This window comes from Papio anubis, chromosome 12 (assembly GCF_008728515.1).
Source record: "Papio anubis isolate 15944 chromosome 12, Panubis1.0, whole genome shotgun sequence".
Classification (NCBI taxonomy): domain Eukaryota; kingdom Metazoa; phylum Chordata; class Mammalia; order Primates; family Cercopithecidae; genus Papio; species Papio anubis.
Window position 1 is genome coordinate 39,781,389 of NC_044987.1, and position 20,498 is coordinate 39,801,886.

Sequence of the window (20,498 nt, forward strand, 5' to 3'; positions counted from 1 at the left end):
TCCAGTGTAGCCAGCAATGCTCGGCATCCCTTGGCTTGTGGACATATCACTCCCATCTCTGCCTCTGTCACCACATGGTGTTTCCCCCATGCGTCTTCACATTGTCTTCCTTCTGTGTATATTGGAGTTTGTGTCTCTTCTCTTCTTTCAAGGATGCCAGTCATATTGGATTAGGACCCACCCTAATGATCTCATCTTAACTTGATTACATCTGCAAAGACCTTATTTCCCATATGGTCATGCCTACTGGTACTGAGGGTTAGGCTTCAACATATCTTTTTGGAGGGCATACCTCAATTCATAACTCCGGTCTACTTAAGCATTTTGGTGAAGGCCTTGGGCAGTTCAGAAAATCATCAAAGGAGTTGTTGACCTGAAAGATCTGATCTTTGAATTGACCAATGAGGCAAGATGATGAACTGACTAGGCACAGTTTCAGTTTTCATAGCTGATAGGGTGATTATTTTTATTTATTTACTTTTTAAAAGTTCACTTAAAACATTATTTCAATAACTTTGGGGGTACAAGTGTTTTTTTGCAAGAGTGTTTAAAGAACAATAGTGCAACAATGATAACAGAAATCTGACCCAGCTTGGTATGTGAAAAATCCAAACTTCCAAGGTGGAAAAATTATAGGAGGATTATTTCCCATATTTACATATTTACTCCCGTTATTACAGAGGGGTATTTTGATTTATGAAAATGTTTTTCTACTTAGTCATAGACCAATATTTAGACATCACTTTATACTCTATACATCATTTTCATGTATATCCAGATAATCTTCTCAATAACGCTATGAGTTAGATACCATGAACCCATTTTACAGAAGGGGCGAGGAGGCTCCCTTAGAAATGGGAGAACTGGGGCTCTGCAAGGCCCAGCACACAGCAGGGGCTCTCTTTGCCCCCTAAACCGCCTCTCAGGGTCCTTTGAAGAGTAAGTTCTCCTCCTGTGTTCTACATTCGTGAATTTATGGAATGTTGATCTGCAGCTTTTTTGGGAACATATTTACCGTGTAAAACAAAACTCGCCTCTGCTTGTGGCCAACTCTAAAGCACTATAAAGAAAAATTGATTATTTTGAAGAAAAGAGAAAAGGGCTTAGAAATTTTTACTCAGATCTTGATGAATTTAGTTATCCATCAATAGTCTTGGTGACAGATAATCTCTGTTGTCACTACCACCTAATGCTGATCCCTCGGGTCCCCAGGCAATTACTGACTCCTCTCACTATTTAAAGCAGCAGACTGGTGATTTTCTATTGGCATTTGAAAGTAAAATTGGCATTAGGTCACTTTGTTTTCTCTGACTAATTTGGAAAGATGTCACATTTGAAAAAAAATTTCATTAAGAATGAACTTTCCATTTGGGAAACCAGTATCACAAAAGAGCCTGTGACAATTATACTGCTTCTCACATTTTCTTGCACCTTACTCGCTTCAGTGAAGGTATTGATAACACATGTGATAGAATCCCAGAATCATATACATGCTCTAAGGACCAGACTTCATGACATCCCACTGTAATGTTAGACAAATACTTTTTGAGTATCCAATGTCTCCTAGATGGGAGACACACAGTAAATAAAACAGAGCAAAATCCTTGCTCTCTTGTAGAAGAGAAGAGAGATGATAAGCCTACTAAATAAATAATATATGATATAAGGAGGTGGGGTGCAAAAATCACACAGGGCCTTATAAGTCAATGTAAGGACATTGGCTTCTACTCTGAGAAATATGGCGATTTTTAACAATGGAAGTCTTAAGAGGTTTTTGAACAAAGAAGTGACATGATCTATGTTTTGCAAGCACCACTTTGGCTGCTGTTTTGAGAATAGACAGTAGAGTTTGTGGGTTTGTGGCAAGTGTTGAAAAAAAAATGAATTAGGATGTGCTTGTATAGTCCAGGAGAGATATGAGGTTTGTTTGATCCAGGGTTGCAATGGTGAAAAGTGTCTGTATTCTATGGAGATGTTGAAATTAGAGCTAACAGAATTTCCTGATAGATTGGATGTGAGGCATAAGGGAAAGAAAGGAGTTAAGGAAGACTCCAGGGTTTTTCTCTAAGCAACTGGAAGGATAGCGTTGTCATCAACTGTGCTGTGCAAAGCTGAAAATGAGGTTTGAAAGAGAAGATAGAACTTTGGAGACATTTCACATTGGAGATATCTGCTAGATCTACATGGATATGGTTGTTTGGAGTTCAGGGACATTGTCAGCATATAGGGGAAATTTAAGTCTGGAGACTGGGATAAGACATTATCAAAGAAGAGTATAGAGACAGAGAGTAGACCAAGGGAGGCCCTAAGTACTCTGACATGTAGAGGTTGGAGAGATAAGGAAGAACCAGCAAAGGGGACTGAGAAAGAGACTCTAGTGAGGTGAGAGGAGAACCAGGCAACCAGGGGTGCCCAGAAACACAAAAGGAAGAAATGGGATCCACTCTGACCAGAGATGTGGAGTCTGTGGGTTGCTTTTCAAATTTAGTGATGGGAGGCCATAGTAGAATAGGTTTTCAACATTTAGGGCTGTGCCTAAAGATCTGTGTCCAGAAAATTTGTCATGAGACCATCAAGAATTCCTAAATATGCAACTTCTTCTCTAACAATTTTCCCCACTGTTTAATTTGTTCGACACCTTTTATTTTTTATTTATTTATTTATTTATTTTTGAGACGGAGTCTCGCTCTGTCACCCAGGCTGGAGTGCAGTGGCCGGATCTCAGCTCACTGCAAGCTCCGCCTCCTGGGTTTATGCCATTCTCCTGCCTCAGCCTCCTGAGTAGCTGGGACTACAGGCGCCCACCATGTCGCCCAGCTAGTTTTTTTTTTTTTTTGTATTTTTTAGTAGAGACGGGGTTTCACCGGGTTAGCCAGGATGGTCTCGATCTTCTGACCTCGTGATCCACCCGTCTCAGCCTCCCAAAGTGCTGGGATTACAGGCTTGAGCCACCGCGCCCGGACTCGACACCTTTTAAAAGCTAAGAGTAATCACATTTTTAAAATGTCTTCATAGTCTTTATCCCTTTTCACCAACTTCCGAAATCACCAGTGCTACTTGAGTTCTCTTATTCTCTATTTCATTCTGTTAGGTTAGAATCTGTGTTTGATTCCTAATTTCACTTGCTAGCTGTGTAAATGTGGGAAAATATCACCTCTTAGCATCAATTTCCTTACCTCTAAAAATGGGAATTGTAATAAGCACTCATAGGAATTTTGTGGGGGTTAAATGAGAAAATATTTGTGCAGCGTTAATTAGGTGACATTGTAGGGGGTAAACCAAGTGTTTCATCCCTCAATGAGATTACTGCCCACATGACCACGAGCACAGAGGACAGATCACACTGAGAGGCAGATGCTGGATGGTTGACTAGGTTCCCTCAACAGCTATTGAACACTTCCTAGAAACCTACCTCCCAGCAGATGTAATCCAAACTGGAGTCCTACAAAATTAGCAAATTTTTATATGTAATGGATGTTCCATTTGCTTGACAATATTTGGAATTTAAACCTACAAATGCTAATAAGGGCCAACTATTGTTTATAGTGAGTGCATGAAGAAGCAGGTAGGGAAAGGAGGGGTGTAGTAATTAATTCTGCTTGAGTGGGTCTTCCCAGAAGACCCGTAGATTTAGTCTTGATGACTTAAGAAAGAAAAACTATCGCCGGGCGCGGTGGCTCAAGCCTGTAATCCCAGCACTTTGGGAGGCGGGCGGATCCGCGAGGTCAAGGAGGTCCCGGGGCCATCGGCTGCTGCTGTGAAACCCGTCTCTACTAGAAATACAAAAACTGCTTGGCCGAGGTGTGAGCCTGTAGTCCCAGCTACTCGAAGTGAGCAGGAAAATGCGCTGGGAGGCGAGCTACAGTGAAGCGGCCCTCAACAGGTGACTAGGCGAGGGCTCACGTCTCAAAGAAAAACTAAAAATTATTCCAGGTCAAGGGAACAGTATGTGCAAATGTACAGTCTTTAAAGAACATGTTATTTATAGGTAAACAGTTCGGTAGGACCAGAGTCAAGGGTCAGAGGGTCAGGGGAGGGAGTCGGAGTGGGTAATAAGCACAGAGTTGAAGCTGGAGAAGGCAGGGATAACATCAGTGAGGTCCCACAGGTTGTGCTAAGTGGGTGAATTTTTTCCTGAATGGAAGTAACTAGAGTTTCTGAATGGCTTTATGTAGGAAGTGGCATGGCCAGGTTTGTATTTTAGTGCTATCACTTGGACAGCCAAATGGAAGATGGTCTAGAGAGGACAGTGGGATGAAAGGCTGCTGATACCATTTCTAGCTCCTTCTGTTTGACACATTTCATCTCTCTCCAATCTCCAGAGGTATTATGCAAATGTTCTTCTGTTATATACTAAAAAAAATTCTCAGTTCAAATGTTATCACTCTATTCTCTTTCTATTGTATTGTTTATGTTCTTCACAGACACCCCTGAAATTATCCTAAGGGATTTCCTTTGCCTCCTTCATTAGTATTCCAGTGATACCTCCAAAAGTTCTAAACAATGATTGCAGCTTCTCCAAACTCAGCAACTCCAATCTGCAGGAGTAGATGCCATAATGGATACCTCCCCTCAACCAGCCCCCATCTTCTGCCTATCACTGGGGATCCCTGGGTGAGCACAGGCCATATGAGCTGAGTTCTAGATTAAAGATCTTCCAATTAAGCCTTGCCCATACTCTGAACCCCAGGAAGTGTCCTTTTGGGGGACTTTGATTTTCCCTCTGATGTAACCAAGACCCTCAAAAGGACTCTCCTTGGGATTCAGAGTATAATCGTTTTGAGATAATTCCTCCTAAAATGAGCTTCTGTGATATAAACAGCAGCCACTTTGGAGTTTGTGTCCCAGCTCAAGAGGTCTGCCCCACTTTCTGGCACCTTCTTTTGGTTCTTGAGAGGCAAAGCTGCTTCTCCCCACCTGCTCCTGCTGCCTCTTCCTCAGCACACAAATGCTGAGAGCAAACATTCACTGTCCTTGGCCCAATAAATAACTTGAGTCTCTCGACCTTCTATTGAAAGTCACCTCGCTTCATTCACACCCCAGCATTCTTCCTATCAAACCTCATGCATGTTCTAGTTCACTTATAATTAGCCAAATGCACGACCTTCTCCAGAGACCCCCACAGCCTGTTTACAGTCTCCTCCCTGAGGCCTCTCAGAAGCTGGCAGCATTGCTAGTAGCCACTTTTCACATGCTCAAACTTGCTGAGATTTCAAGCTTCTCAAGACCCCTTTCTCCCAGGAATTTCAATATTTGATTTCCTTTGAATATCTTATGGAAGTGCTACCTTGATTACATACTTTTCCAGTTCCCAGAACCTTCCACAATTACGTGGAGTAATAGAATCTCCAAACTGACTTCTAGCGGTCCTGTCTTTTCTGCCTCTGGGCAGGACAATAAAGGCACAAAGTATTTTGCCAAGAACCATAGCACACAATACCTGGCAAGGCACAAAACGTGTATGCGCATGGCTGAGAATGGCCTGGGAACCCACATACAACATAAGCAATTAATAGAGACAGGCACACAATCTTCTCTGGGGATCTGGGGCTGAGCCAAGGAGGAACTGCTGCACAATTCGTGCATTTCCAGGTAAGTTTATTTTTATTTTTTTTAAAGGAGGGAATAAGACAAAGTTTTTTTCTTTGTCTTTCTCAGAATACTGTATCCGAAAATAAAGAAAAAGATCATAGATAAAGACCAACTTCTGGCTAATACTAAGAATAGCCAATTCATCTTGATATTTGCCTTAAGTTCTTACTAGTTATCCTAGAAAAATAAGATGTAATTGACAACAAATACACCAAAGTTAACATCACTAAAAACAGGATATTTGTAAATTTTCAAGTATGTAAATGATTAGTAGCTGGCCTTATTGAGCCAAGGGTTTGATGCTAACCAGAGTGAGGGAGACTGAGGAGCTGAACATAACCAGGCTTTCTCGCTGGGCACTCAGACTGTCTTGCTCTTCAAATATCTAAAGCTCCTGATAAAGCATAGAATTTATCCCCATTCAAGTATAAACGAAGAGCAACAACCTAAAATATGTACTGTTTTTGAACAAGGATCAAAACTAGCTAAAAGTAGACTCACTGAATAATAGCAAGGGGGAATTTGGGACAGTACGTCCCATGCACTGCAAATCAGAAATAAATCATGAAAGGTTGCCTGTGGCTGTCTCTCCTGCTGTGAGCCGGGTGAGGACTGTTTAGAGTTCCAACCACTTATGATTCCCTGAGCACTGTTTCACACTTCCCTCATCCTTCTGTTGAACCCTACTGTTCGCACCTCAAACCCACCTCAGACATTTCCTTCCCGGTCTCCCGGCACAGTTAATCAGTCACCCCTCCTGTGTGTGACCTCTGATCCTAGAATACATCTCTACTGCTGTACTCTGCACGCTATTTCATAATTTGCTCGTTCACATGCCTGTCCCTTCCATTAGCCCACAAGATCTTTAACAGGAGTTTGGATCCTGCGAGACTGGTACAGGGTAAATGTTCAGAAAATACTTGTGACCTTTAATGGAATCAAAAATTGGTAGTGTTGGCGGTAGTGTCAAGCCTGTAATCAGCAGCACTTTGGGAGGCGAGATGGTAGGATCATGAGGTCAGGAGGTCGAGAGACCATCTGGCTAACACAATTAAGAACCCGTCTCTACTAGAAAATACAAAAGCAGCAGGCCCGAGGTGGTGAGAGTGATGTGGTCCCAGCTACTCAGGAGGCTGAGGCAGGAGGGAATGGTAAACAGGTGGAGCTTGCAGTGAGCTGAGATCCGGCCACTGCACTCAGCCTGGGCAACAGAAGCCGAGATTCACGTCTCAAAAAAAAAAAAAAAATTGGTAGTGTTACTGGTAGAAGGTGTCCAGGTTCTTGGCGTCTCAAAGAATTGGACAAAGCACACAAACAAAACAAGGAAAGCAAAAGCAGGGATTTATTGAGAATGAAAGTACATGCCACAATGTGGGAGTGACCCGAGTGTAGAGGCTCAAGAGCCCCATTTACAGAATTTTCTGGGGTTTCAATACTCTACAGTTTCCTATTGGTTACTTGGCGAATATTCTATGTAAATGAGGAGAACGAAATGAAGTCACAGTCATTGACTCGGAATGCGCCCTACTGTAAATGGAAAGGATGTTACCTGGTGTGTGATCTCTGTAAATGGAAAGGATGAAAGCCAAGTTACAAATGGCATGAATGGAGAGGATGAAGTTACAAAGTCATTCACATTCATGTCATTGCTGAGGTGCTTTCATTTAATTCAGTTCTAGGAAGTCAGCGTGGATTGGCCTTATGTGGATTGGCCTTATGTACCCCGCCTCCATGCCCTATTCTCCTGCCTCATCTCCCCACTGAAAGCTGTGATCCCCATAAATCTTTATGGGAAGCAGAGGGACCAATGGCCTTTCGTCTGTGACTGCTTCCTGCTGACATGGGGCGTAGTCCCTACCTATTGGGGATCACATAACTTTCACCCTGATCTGTTTAGTGAAGGTAGGGAAGATCCTTGATGACCCGGGGTGGTGTCTTCACCTCGAGCGGCTGGCACCCTTGTCACATAGCTCAATGATCTCTATGTGAGAGGAAATATTTTAGGTTAAAAGATTTAATGGGAACCTTGGGGTAGATACCTATGCCATCAGGAATATCTGTCATAGAAAGGTATTTTTAAAATTCTGTTTAATGATGACAAAGGAAGTGATTTTTATCTATTTGGAAGAAGGCAATTAAATTGCAAAGATAAAAATGGCTACTATTTTCCACCCCATAGTAACTATGCAGCAAACACACCAAAGAAAGTTGGTAGGCGTTTACTTATCTTTTGGCTGTCTTTTAAACAGGTACTTCGGGGCCTCCACAGGTTCACAGGTGTACTGGCTGATGGGAACTTGGGGTTCCTGGTCTGGAGCTTCTGGTATTGGTGGCTTGATCCTAGTACTTTGACCACAGAAGGCATGGCCAGTATTACTGAAAATGGTCCCTTCTATTCGGGTTGTAATTTTTGGGCAGGTGATCCCTCCTTCCATGTTTTAACAAGTACCTTATCTCCTGGCCTGATTTGGGGTTGCTGGTTAGTTCCAGGTGGGAGGAGCCTTTGAATTCCAAACTCTTGTAAAGCCTGCTGGAATTGTTCTGGGTTGACTAGGTATTTAATTACAGCAACTCTTTCTGGGTCAATAATTAAATGATTAGTTAAGAACGGCCTTCTGTATAACATTTTGTATGGGCTTACATTAATATTTGAGCTAGGGGTATTACAAATTCTTAAAAGGGCTGTGAGCAATAAGCTAACCCAAGTTTCTGATGTTTCCTGACATAGTTTAGCTAGTGCTTATTTTAGAGTTTGGCTAGCCCCTTCCACTTTTCCAGAGGATTGAGGCCTCCAGGCTGAATGTAAACAGTATTTTATTCCAAGAGCCTTAGCAACCCCTTGAGTTATTTGGGAGATAAAGGATGGGCCATTATCACTTTGGAGACTCTGAGGTAACCCGAACTGGTGAATTATTTAAGAGGACCTTAGAACCTCATTAGCCTTTTCTGTTTTGGTGGGGTAAACTTTGACCCAACCAGTAAAAGTATCTATTAGTATTAACAAAAGCTTGTATCCTCTGCAAGCTGGCATATGACTGACGTCTAACTGCCAGTCTTCCCCTGGATAAGTTCCCCTCCTTTGGACTGGTTTTATTACAGGGGGCATTTTTGTTCCCTGGATTGTTAAATGCACAGTGAGCAGGCTTGGCAGACCTGCTTAGCCATTGAAGCTGAGTTAGACCCAGTAAAGAACTCGTTTACCATGGCCAGAGCTGCATCCCTGCCCACATGGAAAGAGTCATGCAGGGCTTTTATAACTTTCCCCTGGGCTGCCTGAGGGAGATATATTTTTGGCCCCATATGTCACCAGGATCCTTGTTTTTTTCCCCCTTGCTTTTTTATTAGCTCTTCTTCCTGTGGTGTGTATTTGGGTTCTACTGGGGACTTGCAGAAAGGAAGCAGTGCTAGGATCTGTTGGGATTGCACTCTGAGGGCTGCTGCTTTGGCTTGCCTGTCAGCATTTCCATTCCCTTGTGCTGTAGGGGTTAAGTCCCTTTGATGCCCCCTACAATGAATGACAGCTATGGCCTTTGGCAGGTGTATTGCCTTCAATAGCTGCAGAATTTCAGGCCCATGCTTTATAGGGGAGTGTTTGCTAGTAAGTAATCCCCTTTCTTTCCAGATTGTGGCATGAGCATGAACCACAAGGAATGCATATTTAGAATCTATATAGACGTTAACTTTTTTCCCTTGTCCCAACAATAATGCTTGAGTAAAAGCAATGATTTTAGCCTTTTGTGCTGATGTGCCAGGGTGCACTGGCTGGGCTTCAATAATTGTGTCATGATTTACTGCTGCATATCCAGCTCTGCGCTCTCCATTCGACAAAGAACTACTGCCATCTACGAACCAGTCATCCTCAGAGTCTGGGAGAGCCTCGTCTTTTAAATCACGCTGGCTAACATATGTATGTGCAATGACCTGCTCACAGGAATGATCAATTATTGGGCCTGTGGGCAGCAATGAAGCTGGATTTAAAGTGTTGCAGGTTTTAAGAGTTATATCTGGATTGTCTAGGAGCATGGGCTGGTATTTAGTTAACCTTTCCCCATCATCCAGATGTGTCCCTTTATTTCTAAGACTAACTTTACCTGATGGAGGGTTAGAACTTCCCGTGGTTGCCCTAGGGTGATTTTAGTGGCTTCCTCCACTCACATAGCAGTGGCTGCTGTTGCCCGCAGGCAACTTGGCCATCCTGAGGCCACTCTGTCCAACTTTTTTGAAAAGTAGGTGGTTGGTCTGGGTTCTGATCCTAATTTCTAGGCTAGTACTCCCACAGCTATGCCCCTCTTCTCTGCTATTTACAAGGAGAAGGACTTAATTAGGCCGGGTATACCAAGAGCGGGAGCCTGGGTGAGAGTCTGTTTTAACTTGGTGAAGGCTTTCCTCATTTCCGGGGTCCATTCCATTAGCTCATTTTCAGGCCCCCTTGTTGCTTCATATAGGGGCTTTACTATGAGCCCAGAATTTGGTACTCATATTCTCCAAAGCCCAGCCATCCGGTACACGTGGCCAAACCACATACAGCTTGCACTCCTTCTCGGGATATTTGCCGGGTTCCAGGTGTTAAGACATATCCTAAATAGTGGACCCATTGGAGGGTAGTCTGAGCCTTCTTTTTGGACACTTTGTATCTTCTGTCTGCCAGGAAATTCAAAGTTTTTATAGTATTTTGGTCAGAAACCTCCTGGGTTGGGCTACACACAAGGTCATCCCTGTACTGAAGAATACCTTCGTTTTCTAACTGGAAATCCCTCAGATCCTTCTCTAAAGCTAGGGCAAAGAAGTGGGGGCTATCCCAAAAGCCCTGAGGAAGCACTGTCCAAGTGTATTATTTTTCTCTGGTATTAGGATTTTCCCATTCAAAAGCAAACAGGTATTGGGGCTCAAGGCCAGAGGAATGGAGAAGAAAGGTCTAGGACTAAGAACCATTTTGCATACCCTGGCACCTGAGCCAGGAGACCATATGGATCTGCCACCAATGGGTGGATGGGAATAACAGCCTCATTCATTATTCTGAGGTTCTGTACTAGCTGGTATTCCTGCAAAGGCTTTAGAACAGGTAAGATGGGGATATTGCAGAGAGAACTGCAGGGTTTTAAGAGCCTATGGGTGAGTAATATCTCAACTATGGGTGCTAGACCTTTGCTTGCTTCCTGCTCAACTGGGTATTGTTTTCGATTGGGAAAATAGCTGGGTCTTTAAGCTGTATTTTAGCACTGCTGTTTTAGCCTTCCCTGGTTTTCCAGTATACCATGCCAGCGGGTTAACCTGTTTATTGACATGGTCTGGGACACTGCCTTATTTCTTACTATTAGCAATTTCACTGGGTGATGCTTAAATTGTAGTAGTGTCACTATTTTCACCATAATATCTCTTCCCAACAGGGGGACTGGGCAGCTTGGTACTACTAAAAATCCTGTTGGAAGATTTGTTTCTCAAATTGACAAACCAAAGAAGGAATAAGAATCTTGTTTGTGGTTTCCCTTCCATCCCATATCACTCATGGACCGGGAGGAAAGTTTGCCTGCATAAGCTGTTAGTACAGAGCAATTCACCTCGGTATCATATAAAAACTGAATATGGGTGCCCATGATGTCCAGAGTTACCCAGGGTTCCTCAGTAGTAATTACAATGTTCCTAGACGGGGCAGTGAGGAAGGCCCCGGGCCCCTTCAGTCTTCATCTGATTCCTCCTTGTGCACTACCAGAGTTTTGACTGACTGAGCCCCTTAGTGGGAGCAAGGGCAGTCAATTCTCCAGTGCCAGGGGTCACAACTGGTGCTTTCGCATTGATGGCAGGGGACTGGCGGGGACTTAGTGCATTCCTGTGCCCAATCCCGCTTTTCTTGCATTTGAAGCAAGAGCATTTGCTAGCATTATCCTTATGGCCCTTTGAGTTTCCCTTGGACAATCTTTGTGCATTTAGGGCATCACCAATGATAGCTAACATAATTTTGGCTTGCCGTTTTTCTTTACTCTGTTTCCCTTCTCCCTCCTCCAGGTCACAATTGTTATACACCATGAAGGCAGTATCAAGAAGCTGATTTTGGTTAGTTTGTGGCCCCATGTGTAGCTTTTGGAGCTTACGTCTAATGTCTGGTGTGGATTGGCTAATGAAATGTTGTGCTGTTAATATCTTGCCTTCAGGAGAGGAAGGGTCCAGATTAGTATACTTTTTAAAGGCTTCCCCAGCCTGCCATAAAACACAGCTAGGTTTTCCTCCCTGCCTTGTGTAATCTGCCTTACTTTATCATAATTTACTGCCTTATTCCCTTTCGCATTCCTCCAAGAGCCTCAAGAAATTTAGCCCAGTTGTTCCTTCCTGTGGGGGTTTCGTAGTCTCAATTAGGATCCCTAGTGGGAACTGTGGCTGAGCCCGGGTGACTGCCCTGAGGGTTTGGGGTGAATAATTCATCCACTTCTCAGAGGGCAGCCTCAAAGACTCGTTCCTTTTCCAAGGAGGTGCAACAGGTTGCTAGAATGAATTGAACCTCTCTCCATGAGAGATCAAAGGCTAAGGTCAAAGTTTGGAGCCCATCTGCAAACTTCCCGGAATCCTCAGAATAGTTTCCTAGCTTTTCCTTACATTGTTGTATATCAGTTATAGAGAAGAGGACCCACACTAGGATTGCCCCCTCAGCCCCTGCGATTTCCCTGAGAGGCAGCAGGGCTGGAGGGAGAGTGGAATATGGTGTTCCCCTTCGAGTGTGAGGGGGACTTAGTTGGGTTCCCCATGTTTGCTTCTGGGTTTCAGCCTCAGGAGCACTTGGCGAGGGGTTATATGGGGACAGTTGCTGCTCACTTTGAGACACAGGTATCCCCTGTAAAAGGGGGTCCATCTATAATATCTAGTTCTGCCCCAGAACTTTCCTTCAGGGGATGGGTTCTGGGAGTTTCCTAGATTCTTAGGTCTTTGTATCGGGTCATGAAGGCCTGTACATATGGGACTTCTGACCATTTGCCCTGCCTCTTGCAAAATAGGTCCAGATACAGGATGGTATCATAATTAAGGCTACTATTGACTGCCCATTGTTCCGGATTGGGCAGCTCATAATTGGGTCACACAGTATTGTGGTAAAAAAATCATACGCCTTCTCTTTAGGTTGTCAGGGTCAAATTCATCCCAGTGGTGGAGGATGTAGCCAGGCAGTGAATCCGGTGGAATAGATAGGAAGTTGTCCACAGTGACACCAGGTAGAATAGGTGGGAAGTTGCCCATAGTGGTCTGGAAAAGAGAAGAAGATTTTGAAAAGTGGAGGGTTTATTAGGTAACCCAAATTTTACCCGGGGCATTCCCCATGGAAAAATTATGGCCCAGCCTGGGATCCATGGCGGCTTTCCCCCTTGAGGGCCTGACTTAGTCTGTTGCACGTCTCCAACCTTAGACGGGTGCAGGCACCACTTTGGAATGGTTCCCTCCTCCACAGAGGACCTACTGTGAACTTTTCCTTGAGGATTTCCTATCCCACTTAAAGCAACCTTTTACCTCTCTAAATTTGGGCGGTAAACCCACACATCAGTTCCTGCATAAATCCCCTTTGTTAATTTCCCTCCTTAATTCTCACGGACAATTTATGACGTATCTGAACCCTCTATCTTGTCCTTAGACAGCTGAGTGGGGGAAGGGAAGGATTTGGCATGAGGAAAGAAGGTTTAAGTTGTCTGAAACATGTGTGAGTTCACCCTGGATGAGCTGCCACAGCAATTGCGTCATATGTTGGGATGAGGAACTCTAACCGGAGAGGTAGAAAAGAATCTTTCCCACTTCTGTGCAGGGCAGCCATCCCTTTTCGTTCCTTGGCCTTCAGAAGGCACCGGAGACTGGCCCTGGCCAGCTGTCCTCAATTACCTGGGAGCTACTAGGAAACGGTCGCCGAAAGACCGAAACAGGAAAAAGGAAAATAACTCAATAAAAGGGAGAAAGGAACAGGACTCAGAAAAATGAAACCAAGGAAAAGGTCCCTCACCCAAGCCGGGCAGTGGCGGTCAGGCGCATCACAAGGAAACCTTTCAGTTTCACCCTCTCTGATGGCCCTGGCTGGAAACTTGCAGTTGTCTCGTGTTTAGGCACTGACCACGGAGGGTCCCAAGTTGGAAAGGAAAAAGAGAGAAAAAAAGATGTCCCTGTATGTAAAAGGGGAAAGAAAAATAAATCCCAAACTGTGGGCCTACCTTGTCTCTAGGCTGGCTTGCCAAAATATATGTTACCAGTCAAAGGTGTCCGGGTTCTTGGCATCTCAAAGAACTGGACAAAAATGCACAAATGAAGCAAGGAAAGCAAAAGCAGGGATTTATTGAGAATAAAAGTACACGCCACAGTGTGGGAGCAGCCCAATCATAGAGGCTTAAGAGCCCCACTTACAGAATTTTCTGGGGTTTCAATGCTCTAGAGGTTTCCCATTGGTTACTTGGCAAATATTCTGTGTAAATGAAGCTAATAGAGTGAAGTCACAGTCATTTACTCAGAATGTGCCCCACTGTCAATGGAGAGGATGTTACTTGGTGTGTGATCTATGTAAATGGAGAGGACGAAAGTGAAGTTACAAAGTGGAAACGGCATGAATGGAAAGGACGAAGGGCAGTTACAAAACCATTCACATTCCTGTCATTGCTGAGGTGCTTTCGTTTGATTTAGTTCTAGGAAGTCTGTGTGGATTGGCTTTATGTTCCCTGCCTCCAGGCCCTATTCTCCTGCCTCAGTAGAGTCCCTAAATCTCTCAGGGTGGGTCTACTCAGGCTAAGTTTGTCTGGAAGCTATTTCTCAAGCTGATTTTTTGGTTGTTGTTGAAAACTCATTGAGTTATTTATTTTATTTATTCATATATTTATTTTTTGAGACACAGTCTTGCTCTGTCACCCAGGTTGGAGTGCAGTGGCGCAATCTCGACTCATTGCAACCTCCGCCTCCTGGGTTTAAGTGATTCTCCTGCCTCAGCCTTCTGAGTAGCTGGGATTACAGATCCCCACCACCACGCCTGGCTAATTTTTGTATTTTTAGTAGAGACAGGGTTTCACCATGTTGGCCAGGCTGATCTCGAACTTCTGACCTCAGGTGATTCACCTGCCTTGGCCTCCAAAAGTACTGGGATTACACGCGTGACCCACCATGCCCGACCAAGTTATTTATTTTAGAATAGGACAAATGACTTCTGCTTTGCCGATAAATATCAGAGTAGTAATCGCACACAGCCTGAAGCTGCCATATTTTATTCTGACCCACTTCATAACAACTCTTAATTGCTCAGAAAAAAAATACTCTTCCTTATTTATTCTGAACTGGCTTTTAGGGGTTGCATTTGGACAGGGGAAGAGTAGATCTTATCATTTAGACCCTGCCAGCCCTGCCAGACAGCAATTCTTGTTTATGAGAGCACTTACCTTCTCCAGCCTCCCTTGCAACTCAGCCAAGCTAGATCTAAGGAGCTTCCTTCCTAGATGAACTTCCTTCCTAGGTCTTTGCTTTTATGTCTCACCTACTAGTCTCTATGTTTGTATCTTAACGCCTCTTTAAGTCTCTCACATCACCTTACAAAATGATTAGTGCATTGTAGATTCAACAAATATTTAACGTTTTTGAAAATCCAGTTACTTGTTTTATGAGCCTCCAATTGCAAACTGAAATTATCTTCTCCATTATTGCCAAAAACAGTGAAGAATTTTCCATTCAGCACCAAGGAGTCAAAAAATACCTAAAAACATTTTTCCTTGCATATAGCATATTGACAACATTGTCTCTCACACCTGTTAAATGTTTTTCCTCTGTGCCAAGTACTATGCTAGCCTTGAATGTATGTCTTACTTTTTATAATAACCTGTGAGGTAGAGGTTTTTTAAATTGTCATTGGTGACACAGAAAAAGCAATTTAAGATACTTATCTACATGCAGCTAATAAATGAGAGAAGCAGGATCTGAACCCAGCTCAGATTCCAAAGCCTGAGTATTTTCTACTACACCACTCTTCAACAGACAGGAGCTAAATGCCACTTAATTCCTGTCTTTCCAGTATGTCACTCTCAATAGTGCCTTGGCTCTGCTTACTTGGAAGCTGTTTCTCCCCTAGAATTTTGAGGAGAAAATGTAAGGACAATTGTTTTTTAATTCTAAATAATTCTCTTATCACTGTCAACAGCAGCAGTCTTGGTGTTCAGAAGCTATGGTAAGACCAGTGGAGTTAACATCAAGACAGGAGTTTGAGCATCTTATGTAACATGACATTGACCCTTTTGTATAGTCTAAAAAGTTATTTATTTTTCCTTTCTGGGGAAAAGTTTGATGTCTTCCTCAAAGAGTCTGACCATCAAGGTGAAATATTTTACCTGCTTTCCTGATGTGTGAATCCATCACAGTGGGATATTTGAAGAGTTTTTGTGAGATTATGTTGAGACTTGGCTGATCTTCCTTTGTGTTCCAGTTACTGTGTAGAAGGGCCCGGTTTTGTCCTTGTTCTGCAAGAAGGAAAGCAAACACAAGAAGCCCAGCCTGGGGGATAACAAACACCCATGGGAGGATGGAAATCTGTGACCCCTCCTCCCTCACCACCACCATATCCAACCTGCCATGAGGCCCCCCTGGCTCCCCAAATCCTCACTGCCATTACATTCACCATTATCCTTTGCTGGGACTGTTGCAGCAGCTCCTGATTTATCGCCCACTTTCTACCCTTATCTTCCTCTGCCTCCCGCATCTTTCCTAAACAGCAGCCAGTGTGATATTTAAAAAAATACAAATCTAAGTATGATACTTTTCTGGTTAAAAGCCTTCAAGGCTTCACGTTACTCTTCAAATCGTGGCAAACAATTTTAAGCAGAGCTTTAAGGCAGTTCCTTTTCTGGCCCCTGCCTGCCTCCCTAGCCTCATCTTGCTCCATTTCTCCTTTTTTCCACCCTACGATCACGTTAACAGATTTTTCTCTTCCACAAAAGTGCCAAGCTATTCCCTGCATCTGGAATGCTCTCCCTGCTGCCACTCTCCTGGATAATAACTTTTGTATTTCAGATCTTAGTTTACATGGATGTGACTACCTCAGAGAGACTTTCTCAACTCTCGAAACTTGGTTAGAGATCCCTCTACTAACCCATTGTAGAAACCTGCGTCTCTCCTTCATAATCTCATTTTAACTCACCTGTTATTTCTGTGGTTGTCTATTTGATGGTTCAGGATCATGCCTGGCCTGTTCACTCCCACGTCCCCAGGATCCGGCACTGCATCTGGCACCTAGAAGGTGCTCAGCAAGTCTCTGGAAAAGGAATGAATGAGCCAGGACTTGCTGTGAGGAAGGACCTGGCTTCCAGCCGTGGTTCTGCCACTTACTAAGTTGTGTAATCTTACGAAGGTCATTTAACTTATCTGGACCTCAATTTCTTCATCTGTAAAACAGGAATGATGACAACTGCTTTTCTTCCAGGGCTGTTGAGAGACCCACAGGATAAATAGAGCTTAAAGCAAGTTGGAAGCTGTAGACCATTATGCAGATGCCATATATTATTACTTCTTTACAATTGGGTTGGTTACTAGAGGACTCACCAGCCCCAGCACCCAGATCTCATGCCTCCTAGCCTTCATGGTTTCCAGACACATTCTGAATAGCCACGGACCAGCTGGTGCTGACAACTTGGTGGATTCTGACCAATCGGGGAGGGAGCTGAATGAAGGGAGGTGGGCAGGGAGCCACGGTTCTTCCTGCCAAAGCAGAATCTTTGCCTAATGTCCCCATGAGAGCCCTACATCCATGAAGAAATGAGAATCACATCAGTAAGTCTCATACTTGAGTTTTGTGTCAGAGCAAGTACAACTTCAAAACTGCTTCTGCCCTCAGGACCAGACATTTCCTAAACACCCCCCTCCTCCACTTCTCTTCTCATCACTGCCTGTGGCTGAGGTATTCTTAATGACAAGCCATCTAGTCCATGATAATCAGCTGAGGAGTGATTCTCATTAGATTTCAGGGAAGGAAAAGGCTCAGGCCATGGCTGAAGGATGGAAACTAAGAAGGAATATAGCTAACCTGGCCTCTTAGAGTCCATCTTGACAAGCAGATTGGAGTCATGACAGCTCAGACCTGAAATGCTGGTTGTTATTTAAAGGAGAGAAGTGGGAAGAGGGGGTTAGAATAAAAAACAACACAGCCATTTGCTGCATAACAAATTACCAAAAATTAACAGCTTAAAACTTAAAACAGCTCCCATAGACCAGGTGTCCAGGTTCAGTGCCTCACAGACTATAATCAGGGAGGGTCAAGCGTCCCATCTGAGGCTCGAGGAGGCGAGGGGCGGGGATTGGGGGGCGGTGAGGTCGTCTTCCAAGCACATGTGGTTGTCAGAATTGATTTCCTTGCAGCTGTAGAACTCAAGCATCTTGCCTCTTCAAGGCTAACAGGAAAGAGTGAGTCTCTGACTCTAGGCTTACTTCTTTCTTACTTGACAGTCTCCAAGAACTGACCTGATTAGGTCAGGCCCACCCAGGAATATCTCCCTTTTCATTAACTTCACGTCAACTGCAGGATTTCTTCACCTTTACTATATTCTACTTTTCAGAAGCAAGTTATATATCCCTCCCACAACTGAATGGGAGAGGATGACACAAAGGTGTGGATACCAGGCAAAGAAATCATAGAGGCCATTTAAAAACTCTACCTACTACATCCTCCGTTTGCTGAGCTCCATGTGTGTGTTGCAGGACTTTCTCCTTAGTTCAGCTAAAGACGGGGTCCTTGTCAAACACCCATGAAATATTAGGCTTGCAGACACTTTGAAGGGTGAGAAAAATGGTATTTATTGGGCGAAAAGGAAAAAAAAAAGGAGAAACAGAGACTCTCCAGAAAGCCAGAGTCCTGCTGGTGCACTTCCGGCCCGGCAAACTGAATCCCAGGTTCCACCCAGGAAGAAGGCGGCAGACTCCTCCCCACTGGAAACCGCGCGAACCTCTGAAGGCTCCACCCCAGCGTGCATTCCTCCCAGTGTGCAGGTCAGTCGGAGGTTCTGCCAGGGAGCACTTCCTACCTGGCTGTCTCGTGTGTGTGTGTGTGTGTGTGTGTGTGTGTGTGTGTGTAACAGAAATCAACTTGTTCCGACTCACCTTAGCAAAATCAGGGGGATTGGTTTTAAGGAAACGATGTGTTGCGGACCCATGGTATGAATGCAGCCTGACCTGCGGAAGGACAGGAGTTAGAGTGAGGAAAGCCGTAGGGAAACCTGCATTCCTATGACTTCATCATTGTCTCTCTGTGTGAACCAACTTTATCTGCTCTCCAAGTTGTGCTTTACAGTTCCAGCCATGGTTCCAACAACCATGCCATCTCATCCCATTGTCTCTGGTAGAATCAGTATCTCTCTCTCTCTTTCTCGCCTCCATTCCCAGTTCTAAATTCTTAGAGAAGGAATCTTGGGCGGTCTGCTCATCTGTAGAGTAGTTGTCTGTAGCCAGAGAGAACAGGATGCATGCTACAAGCATGGCTGCTGGGAATCCACCCATGGTGATCATGTAGAGAAGGGAGGATAGGGTCCCAAGAGATGTCCACTGCATGGTGTAGGCTTTGTCATTAGTGGCCAGTACGTGCATATGCCACATCATCTGGTACACAACTGAGCAGCAAGGCCTTTTGATGAACAGTGGAGGGGGCGGAATGAGACATGTGTAACAGTGTTCCACAGTTAGTACCATGTGCTGCATACACCAGGGCCTTGCTTCCAGCCGGAAGTGATGCTTCCTGTCAAAATCAGTTTACAACTATGTTCCCATCACCCCAGCACTTAGAAGAAGGCTGATCCCACAGAAAGAATTCAGCAGCTGCAGAGAATGAGGATATAGGCACACAGGGCCCAATTTAGAGACACAGCCCTGCAGCATCTCACAAACTTTTTTTAGAAATGGCTGAGAAAGAGCTACTTTGAGCAAGAAGTGAAAGTAAAGAAGGACTGGGTAATCAAAAGCCCGGAAGAAGGAAGGGAATGTTCCAGCACAGACTGTAATGCTCGTGTTCTGCTAAGAAGAAAGTGAGACACACAAATGGCCCCAGACAGGGCGAGTTATTAAACCTCAGACATGCTGCTTAAGAGCTCTTACCAATTCTTTCTTATGAGGAACTGGCTTCCAGATCCCTCGTGTGTCTTATAGTTGCTTTATGCAAGTGTGTACAGGGAGGTATAAACTGGGTGTGATTCTCACCCCAGGATGTGGTTGCTTACCAACCAATCCTTCTGCAGTCTTCACATAGTTCAAAGCCAAAGGATCATTTCCAACATTGACATATTTGTGTAATCCTCAAGGGAAAGGAAAAGGCCAACCCAAGGCAAAGTGTTATTTGCTCACATCACTTAAGGAATTTTTTCAAAATTCTAGAGATTAACGGGTAAGTCTATAAAATTCCAAAGGAACTACTATATTAAAGTAGGGTTGTCATCGCTTCTCCTTGTGGTTATTGTCTCCCTGTCCCCTGGCTCCAAGTGCATTGTGTCATGAGAGGAAACTGTCACTCTTTTCAGTATTGGCTGTTCTGACTTGATATTGTACTGCATGGTGAATTGATGCTGTTGGGAGACAGGTATGCGGAGCATTTTAAGCCACGAAGGTATGTGAACTAAATCCACAACTCGCCTCTTAGGAACAACTACCTGAGGATAGGGTTCTTTCAGAAAACATAAGCTCTGGTGACAAATTCACTCAACAGATTGCCGCACCGTGTTTTAGAAAATGCTTCAAGAGGTAGCAAAATAATTCATGTGAGGATTTATGAAGATGTACTTCAACCTTGATTTGGGAAGAGGTGAGAGAGATGATGTCCACTTATCACGGTTCACCCATGCAAACTTTCTTGTACTCCTACTGTGTCATCCAGTCACTGAGCAAAGTCCTGGACACACTTCATTAAACACAGTACCTGCTCTTGAAGAATTCACAGTCTCACA

General features: G+C 44.0%; 2 long non-coding RNA genes across 2 annotated transcripts in view; one reads left to right on the forward strand and one right to left on the reverse strand.

The window, feature by feature from the left end:
- LOC103877822 overlaps window positions 1-20,498 on the forward strand; it is a 136,851-nt gene that overhangs the window by 77,390 nt on the left and 38,963 nt on the right. The window lies entirely within an intron of this gene.
- On the reverse strand, window positions 12,752-16,874 carry LOC116269699. Its single transcript, XR_004177403.1, has 3 exons — window positions 16,718-16,874; window positions 15,912-16,040; window positions 12,752-12,819 (listed from the first exon to the last, which is right to left on the reverse strand). It is a non-coding gene; the product is annotated as an uncharacterized LOC116269699 (long non-coding RNA).